Raw genomic sequence first — 10,296 nt, forward strand, 5'->3', positions numbered from 1 at the left:
GGGTTCATCCGCCCTCAAATAGGATCTGTCGGGTTCATCCGCCCTCAAATAGGATCTGTTGGGTTAATCCGCCCTCAAATAGGATCTGTCGGGTTAATCCGCCCTCAAATAGGATATGTTGGGTTCATCCGCCCTCAAATAGGATATGTTGGGTTAATCCGCCCTAGGATCTGTTGGGTTAATCCGCCCTCAAATAGGATCTGTCGGGTTCATCCGCCCTCAAATAGGATCTGTCGGGTTCATCCGCCCTCAAATAGGATATGTTGGGTTCATCCGCCCTCAAATAGGATATGTTGGGTTCATCCGCCCTCAAATAGGATATGTTGGTTTCAGTCTTTACTTTTAAGTGTTGAAATTGGGAGCCCGCCCCGATAACAGAGGCATAAATTCAGTCTTTTTATTTTCAAGTGTCAAAGTTAGGAGCCCGCCCAGATAATAGAGGCATACATTGAGTCCTTTTATTTCAAGTGTTGAAGTTGGGAGCCCGCCCAGATAATAGAGGCATACATTCAGTCTTTTTATTTCAAGTGTTGAAATTGGGAGCCCGCCCAGATAATAGAGGCATACATTCCACGTCTTTACCCATAGGAGATGCATTTCCTCCTAAGTTTTAGTTTTACCCATAGGAGATGCATTTCCTCCTAGGTTTGTTTCAGTTTCACCCATAGGAGATGCATTTCCTCCTAAGTTCAGTTTTACCATAGGAGACGCACTTCCTAAGTTCAGTTCTACCAATAGGAGACGCACTTCCTAAAGTTTATATGTTTCACCATAGGAGACGCACCTCCTAAGTTCAGTTTCACCATAGGAGACGCACTTCCTAAAGTTCAGTTTCACCATAGGAGACGCACTTCCTAAAGCAAGTTTCACCAATAGGAGACGCACTTCCTAAGCAAGTTTCATCAATAGGAGACGCACTTCCTAAGTCAGTTTCACCATAGGAGACGCACTTCCTAAAGTTCAGTTTCACCATAGGAGACGCACTTCCTAAAGCAAGTTTCACCAATAGGAGACGCACTTCCTAAGCAAGTTTCATCAATAGGAGACGCACTTCCTAAGTCAGTTTCACCATAGGAGACGCACTTCCTAAAGTTCAGTTTAACCATAGGAGACGCACTTCCTAAAGCAAGTTTCACCAATAGGAGACGCACTTCCTTAGCGAGGTTCACCATAGGAGACGCACTTCCTAAGTTCATTTCACCCATAGGAGACGCACTTCCTAAGTTTATTGTACCCACAGGAAACGCACTTCTTCAAAGTTAAGTTTTACCCATAGGAGATGCATTTCCTCCTAAGTTGTTTTTGAAAAAAAAAACAAATAAAAATGACCTAGTCTGATGAACCTTCTCCTAGGATCAAAATCTTAGTCCGATGAATTTTTCTCCTAAGATAAAGACCTAGTCTGACGAACCTTCTCCTAGGATCAAAATCTTAGTCTGATGAATCTTTCTCCTAAGATAACCAAAAAACAAAAATGACCTAGTCTGATGAACTTTCTCCTAGGATCAAAATCTTAGTCTGATGAATCTTTCTCCTAAGATAACCAAAAAACAAAAAATGACCTAGTCTGATGAACCTTCTCCTAGGATCAAAATCTTAGTCTGATGAATCTTTCTCCTAAGATACAAATAAAAATGACCTAGTCTGATGAACCTTCTCCTAGGATCAAAATCTTAGTCCGATGAATTTTTCTCCTAAGATAGAGACCTAGTCTGACGAACCTTCTCCTAGGATCAAAATCTTAGTCTGATGAATCTTTCTCCTAAGATAACCAAAAAACAAAAATGACCTAGTCTGATGAACCTTCTCCTAGGATCAAAATCTTAGTCTGATGAATCTTTCTCCTAAGATAACCAAAAAACAAAAAATGACCTAGTCTGATGAACCTTCTCCTAGGATCAAAATCTTAGTCTGATGAATCTTTCTCCTAAGATACCAAAAAAAAATGACCTAGTCTGATGAACCTTCTCCTAGGATCAAAATCTTAGTCCGATGAATTTTTCTCCTAAGATAGAGACCTAGTCTGACGAACCTTCTCCTAGGATCAAAATCTTAGTCTGATGAATCCTTCTCCTAAGATACCAAAAAAAAATGACCTAGTCTGATGAACCTTCTCCTAGGATCAAAATCTTAGTCCGGTGAATTTTTCTCCTAAGATAGAGACCTAGTTTGACGAACCTTCTCCTAGGATCAAAATCTTAGTCTGATGAATCTTTCTCCTAAGATAACCAAAAAACAAAAATGACCTAGTCTGATGAACCTTCTCCTAGGATCAAAATCTTAGTTTGACGAATTTTTCTCCTAAGATAGAGACCTAGTCTGACGAACCTTCTCTTAGGATCAAAATCTTAGTCCGATGAATCTTTCTCCTAAGATGCTAAAAAAACATTTTGAAAAAAAAAAGAGTCATTTTCCTAAATCCAGGCACCCACCTGTATAACGAGAGGAATACATTTCAGTCTTTTTCATTACAAGTGTTGAAGTTGGGAGCCCGCCCATAGAACGGAGGAATACATTCCAGTCCTTACATTTCAAGCATTGAAGTTAGGTACCCACCTGCATAACAAGGGAATACATCCTAATCTAGTGTTTAGTTCACTCTCAGCACTGCATCAGTAGTATCAGTGGGCTACGATTTTGCTAACGACTCACAAACCTTCCCAGTGCAAACTGGGTTAGGAAATTTTGTTTGTTTTGTTTGTTTTGATTGTCAGGGGCCTGCCTGTAGAGCAGAAGATTGTTATATGTCAAAGATTGAAGAAGTTAGGGGTCCGCCTGTAGAACAGCGGGATCGTTCAAAGTCAAGCCGTAACCCATTGGAAGGCAGAAGGCTACAACAAAAATCCCCAGCACTCAATCCAAGATAGAAGCAACAAGAAGCTCGCCCCAAGAATGCGAGTCAACAGTCTGAGAGGGTCAACAAAAGCTAGTCACAAAAACAAAAACAAAAAAAACAAAAAAAAATGAATGAATCCAAAGCACGGAAGTGGAGAACATATGTGATCTGCTCAAGAACTAGCGCCTACAACTAGCAAGTATCAAGGTTCAAATCCAAAGTCTGTATGAAGCACCATTCAAGACTCAAGACCAAGTTTCAGAAGACTTAAGAGATAGGAATCCTTGTAACTAGTAGCTGATAGGCTTAGTTAGTCTTTTTCAGTTTTCATTTTTGTTGTAACGACAGGACCGCGGACCAGAACCTCGATGGAACGGCACCTCGATCGGCTCTCCACCTCGGTACACTTCACTATCTCTCTCATTCCCGAACTACACGTGGCCTGATTCCTGTATAACCAAGGATATGTAGGCAGCTCAGATACCAGGGCTCGGTCACATTCCCTCCCTTTCCTTAAGTGTAGTCCGTCCAAGTAATGGTCGGGTCAAAAACACGTCTAGTCGTTCTTTGTCGGAAAACTCTTCGTGTTTCCAGTCAAAGAGGGGCAGCTGTAAGCACGTGATTTTTGACCCTCCCCGAGAATTTTCACATTTTTAGCGTGAATATGTGAAATTGGGTCTAGTATAGCTATTTTAACTATTTTTACTTTATTTCGTTGCAAAAAGAAAATTTCAAAAAATATATATATAAATTTTGGTTTATGTATTTCTCATAAACTTGAAAAATACAAAAATTGTACTTTATTTTGGTACTTTATATAAATTCGAAAATTACAAAAAATATAATTCTATTAATGTTTTGTAGTCGTTTTAATTTTGGAAAAATACAAAAAAAATATATTACTTTATATTTTTGTCTTTATTAAAAAACGAAAATTACAAAAAAAAAATAGTTTTATTAATATTCTATAGTCATTTTAACTTTGAAAAATACAAAAAATATTGCTTCATATTTTATCTTAATATTTAAAAAAAACGAAAATTACAAAAATAGTTTTATTAATATTTTGTAGCTATTTTAAATCTTGAAAAAATCTTTTAAAAAAAGATATAGTTTTGTTTGAATACTAGTCTTATTTTCGGTAGTTATTTTGCTTACATAGGACTAGTTAAGCAACGTGTTCCTATTTTTCGGGTTCGGGCAAAAGAATAATATTCGGGTTCAAACTACTCGATTTTAGGCCTAATTTTCGGACCTAGCCCATAATAAACCGTGTCCAGGACACGTGGGGAACCCCACCACGCGTGGGGGACATATGCCTTGAACCCCACCACGCGTGGGTTCATTTTTCTGGGCAAACCCATGCTAAATACACGGATGAAACAAAGAAAGGGGGGACTTTTGAAAAAAGGAAAAAAAACTACTGTTCCTCTTTCTTCTTCAAAAAGAAGAAAGAAAGAAACCTACCAAAAAAGAAGAAAAACCTACTGGGAACAGAACGGACTGGGAATATATTTGAAAAATGGTACTGTTTCATCTTCTTCTTCACATGAAGAAGAAACAGGAACCCTACTGAACGAGCTCCCCCATCCTCACGTCCAAACCCTACTGTCGCAGCGAGGACTACCAGCCAAACCACTGCTCGTCTCACCACCGCCCAAAGACCATCGCCCAAACACCATTAACGACCTCGCGACCACCACAAAACCATCACCAAACACCACCCCGTCATCCTCCTCAACGCCTAACAAACCCTACTGCAAAACCAACAAAAACGGGACCAAACGAGTTCCCTCCATCCCTTCCGACACCCTCACGGACCAACTCCTCCATCGCCCATAACCACCACTGTCCAAACGAACGCCGGAAAACAAGACAAGTCAGTCCCTTACCCCGTCGTAACTAAAACCAGTCGCGACAGTGACGACCATCGCCTTCCTCCTCCTTGAATCCGCCATTGTTGCCGTTGCGAGCTCCCTCCATCGACCACTGCCTCCCGTCAACACCCAACACCACGACCAACAGTTTCCCCCCGTCGTCAACCTCCAGAACCAGTCCGCCATTTTCAGTCCAACGTCGTCAACCTCCAAGCAGTCGTAGCTGCGGTTCGCGAGCAGTTGTGGGTTGCCGCGATCCCGCCTTGCCGAGTTTTCTGTTTTCCGTCGAGGTCGACTTTGGTTCGTCGAGGTCCGGTACGTCGAGATGCTGTCCGAGGTTCCGTCGTTGTTCTTCGTTCAGAGAGGTCCGGCTTGAGTTCCGTCGGAATCGTGTTTGTCGTTCTGAGTTTGTCGAGGTGCAAAGGTTAGTAAACCTCGATGTATTAGATAAATAAACTTTACGTTGAATGTTTGAGATGCAATATAAAAATTGGTATGAAAATTTTCTGCCTATGTTTCATTGTCTGCATTTTTGTTCATTTTCATGTTATGTTATTCTTGTTTATTTGATGTCGTTTAATTAAGTTGGACTAGTCGTACTATGACATAAGTTTGACATTAATCTGTTCGTCCTTTCCTTCGGTTAGGTCATTCGAAAAAATAGTATTAGCGCATGCTGTTACTACTACCGAAACACTCATTCACTAAACTCCTTTTATTAAACTTCTAACAAGTCATGGGATTTTAGTTGTAAAGAGGCCGTAAGTTTTAGTATTGTTAAAGACATAAAAATAGCATCCTTTTAAAAATAAAAATAATAAAAAAAATACTAATAATAATAATAATAAAGAATAAAATGAGACGAGCCTCGCCGAATAAAAGGGACAAATTGCGGGGCCCTCACAAAATATATTTATTAAATACTTAGATTCCGGGATGGGCCGTTTAACAAATTTCACGGCCCTCCCCAAAAATAATAATGCGCTAGTTGCTTTAGGCGCGCCTTTAATAACGTTATCTCCCTAAACTCGGGTGCACATTTATGTGACCCAAATCCAAATCTCAACGAAATCGAAATGTGCCTCTAACCACGGGTACATTGACTGTGACGTGGTATGAGATGCATTTCCATGACGTTGTAAATTCCTTTTAAAAAATAAGCAGGAGATGAGCCTCGCCGAATAACAACACAAATCGTGGGGCCCTCAGTAAATACTTGTTTAAAATTACTTAGAATTCAGGAGGGTCGTTTAGCGAATTTCACGGCCTCCGCAAAATAATAATGCGTTAGTTGCTTAGGCGCGCCTTTAATAATTTAATTTTCTTAAACTCGGGTGTGCATTACATGCGACACAAATCCAAATCCTAAAACGTCAAATAAAATATGTTTCGGATTGTGGGTGCATTTCATGTGACACAGTCCAAAGATATATTTTAAGCGATGTTCACATTCCTAAAAACAATAATAGTAAAGCGGTTAAAAGATAAATTTGCACATAAGTTCATATTGTATTAAAAATCAGATAAATAAGCCAAATATAACAGTTGAACGACCGTGCTAGAACCACAGAACTCGGGAATGCCTAACAACTTCTCCCGGGTTAACAAAATTCCTTATCTAGATTTCTGGTACGCAGACTGTAATATAGAGTCATTATTTTCCTCGATTCGGGATTAAAATTGGTGACTTGGGACACCCTAAATCTCCCAAGTGGCGACTCTGAAATAAATAAACAAATCCCGCTTCGATTGTCCTTTAATTGGAAAAAACTCCCCTGCACCCCCTCGGGTGCGGAAAAAGGAGGTGTGACACTACTTACCTCAAAATCGTGCAATTCTCCACTCCAATAAGCCCTTGCCGCGCGGATCGGCCTCCGAACGCCTCGAATCTAGCCACAAACAAATCGATACAATCAATACAAGCTATATGAATCAATTCCATATGGCAAAGCTAAGTTCTTTAACATAAGTCAAAAGTCAACATCGGGAACATGTCTCGGAATACGACACCATTAATAAATTTTGAAAAATCACTCAACCACTTGTCCAACCATATCAAAATTACTCGATTCCGATCACAACTTGACCCTCAAATCCTCAAATTATAGCCTATGAAGTTTCTACAATTTTTCCTAATTTTTTCAACCCAAAACATTAATTAAATGGTAAAAACAATGATAGATTCATTTATAACAACCAAATCCGAGTTAAAATCACTTATCCCAAATCTGAGGTCTCTAGGTCTCATTTTCCTTCTTCGCTAACACGTCACCTACCACGCGGTAGCGTAATACAACTCCCTCAAGGCTTCGTGATCGCGGCATTAACCATGTGATCGCATAGAACAAAAATCCACCAGCCATACCTTACTCTCTGCGATCGTGTCCCTCTCCTCGTGTTCGCGTAAGAGGAAACCAAAAACACAAGCATCAGCAAACTTCAACAACTCTTCAAGTCAAATTTCAATTTGTTAACCATCCGAAATCCACCCGAGGCCTCGATACTTCAACCAAACATACCAACAAGTCCTAAACTATGATACGAACTTAGTCGAGGCCTCAAATAATATCAAACAACAATAAAAATACGAATCGCACCCCAATTCAAGCCTAATGAAATTAATGAATTTCCAACTTCTACAATCGATGCTGAAACCTATCATATCAACTCCGATTAATCTCAAATTTTGCGCACAAGTCATATATGACACAATAAACCTATTCCGACTTTCGGAACCAAGATCCAAACCGGGTAACTATAAAGTCAACTCTCGGTCAAACTTCTCAACTCTCCAAACCTCTATTTTTCTAAATTTCGCCAGTTCAAGCCAAAATCATCTACGAACCTCCAAATCAATATCCGGACACGCTCCTAAGTCCAAAATTACCATATGGAGCTATTAGAAGCATCAAAACTTCATTCCAAATCCATTTACTCAATTGTCATCATCCGGTCAACTTTTTCAACTTAGGCTTCCAACCTTGGGACTAAGTGTCCCAATTCCTTCCGAAACATCTCTGGAACTAGCCCAAAAAGTTACATAACAATAAATAAGCATGGAATAAGCAATAAATAGGGGAACGGGGCTGTAATACTCAAAACTACTGGTCGGATCGTTACAACTTCTTATTTGATTCCTCAGATGTTGTTGATTCCTCCTATGTGTAACACTGTTAAACTAAGTACTGTGAAATGTGTTATATGAGACTTGAACAGTAAACGACTGAGTTTGGGCCATAGAGCCGATTTGGTATTGATTTTGAGGTGACGTCTACACCAGAGCCATATTGGCTAAGTGTTATTGATTTGGGGTGACGCGTGCACCAAGCCCCACTATTGGGTTAATTAATTATGATTAGCGCTTGGACGGGATCCACCTCTCCGAAGTCTGACATGCTAGCGTGGACTCAAGCACAGTATTTTATATACGTGCTTGATGATGGGAAGACATGTCAGGCACCTGTACAATGCTAAGTGTGAATGTTTTGATAGATCCCCTATGATATCGTTAATTTTACATGTATACTTGACATGTAGGCATGGAGACGTACTTTCCTCATGCTAGCTGGTAACTGAAATACTTTATATTTGCTGGCTTTAATTGTTGTACTTGAAAGTACGCCTAAATTTCTAAAATGTGAACAAGTTGAACATAATATCATCGTGCTATCTGTTTCTACTATTTTCCCTTTATATTCCAAACTGTTACTAGTTGTTGATATTCGCATCTGACTACTGTTTCTGAGCTTGTCACTGCTTTCAGCCAAAGGTTAGTGTTGTTACTTATTAATTACATGGGGTTAGTTGAACTCATGTTACACTCTGCACTTTGTGTGCAGATCAAGTACATCCAGTCGAGGCGATTTTCAGAGTTGATTTGCTATTAGTTTTTGGGAGACTACGAAGTAGCTGCTATGTCATCCGCAATCCTTGAAGTTCTCTTTCAGTTATTTCTATCTTTACTGTTCTATTTTTCATACAGTTGTATTAGAGGATTTTGCTTGAATCTTGATATTCTGTAGTGCTCGTGTACTTGTTGACACCAAATTTTGGGGATGGTTGTAACAGTATTATGGTTATACTCTCAGATACTTCATGATATTTTTCTGTTGTTGAATTATTGAACCATGATTATTCGATTTTATTGTTATTATGTGACTGTCGGCTTACCTAACAGGCTGGATTAGGTATCATCACGACTAATAGATTGAGTCCTGACATTACAATTAATCTTTTAAGTCTTTTAATTGTTACCGTTGAACTTTTCACTCTTGATATGCTATTGACACTATTCTTGAAAGCAGTAGACATGGTATTTTATAGAACACAAAAGTTCAACTCTTACAGAGAGTTTTACATATTAGACTAAAAGCACGCATATTTAATATTTTGTATGCGCTTAAATGTAACTTTAGCAAATTGACAAAGCTAATAAACACAAACATAAATCCTAGACTAGATTCAAAAGTTCTTATATTTCCAATCATCGTCTAAGGATAAATGTTAAGTATAAATAATTAACTAAATCAACTCAAGTCAGGTCACCAAATAAAAGTACTTCAAAAAGTATTTTTATTTTTCAATTAAATAGGTAGTATATATATGCAAAACATATACATTATAATGGTAAATCAGACATTATTCTAGATATATATTAAAATTAATAGAATATTTCACTTAGATATGAAGTCAATTTTCACATATTTCCAAGAACAAATCAAGAAAAAATTTAACATCTATACTTAATTTAACTTAGAAAATGGAATATTTATTTTTCATAAATATCTAGGGAGAGTGAGTCATATAGACACGTTTTCTGGATCATATATTATTTTTTGTATTTTTATTTTCCAAAAATACCACAAAAATAATTATTACAAAAATTAATAATTTCATAAAGGTATAAATACGAAAAAAAAATATTTTCCAATTTGTCTAAAAATTAAATAAAAATATAAAAAAATCAAATTTTATTTTCTAGCAAAACCACGAAAACATCATCGAAAATAAAGTCCAGGGTGGACCACACTCTCCAAAACACACTCACATGTGAGAGTGAGTGCTTCGTCTAGGCTAGACAACCAGCGTTCTTCCCCAATTCAAGTACGACCCAGATTTTGAAAAAGGATTTACCGCGACCCGAATAAAAATTTCTCTACTTCTGGGCTATTTTGATCCAATTAAAACACAAAATTTTACCATAAACGTATTTTAGAATTGATTTTAAGCACCTATTGCTCAAGAAATCATCGAAAATATGCCAAAGTACATCAAAATATTAGAGTTTTTGGATGGCGGGTTTGTCCAAGATTTGTGCAAAAAATCGTATTTTCGGTTAAAATTCTTTGGTTAGAATACTGATTAAAGTAATAATTTTAGCTGAAGTAATAGCGGGATTGTGCAAGTCATTTTGATTAATTAATTTTCTTTTTTCCGGTCTTTATTTATTTTCTTATTCAAGTCTTTTTTTAATTGAGTCCTTTTCATTGATTTTCTTTATCCGCGTCGTTCAAGAATTGATTAATAGGGAGTAGTTCCAAAGGGGGCTTAGTCTTCTTTTCATATTCAGTCAAATAAAACGAG

Source organism: Nicotiana tabacum, chromosome 20, assembly GCF_000715075.1.
Source record: "Nicotiana tabacum cultivar K326 chromosome 20, ASM71507v2, whole genome shotgun sequence".
In the NCBI taxonomy this organism is placed as follows: domain Eukaryota; kingdom Viridiplantae; phylum Streptophyta; class Magnoliopsida; order Solanales; family Solanaceae; genus Nicotiana; species Nicotiana tabacum.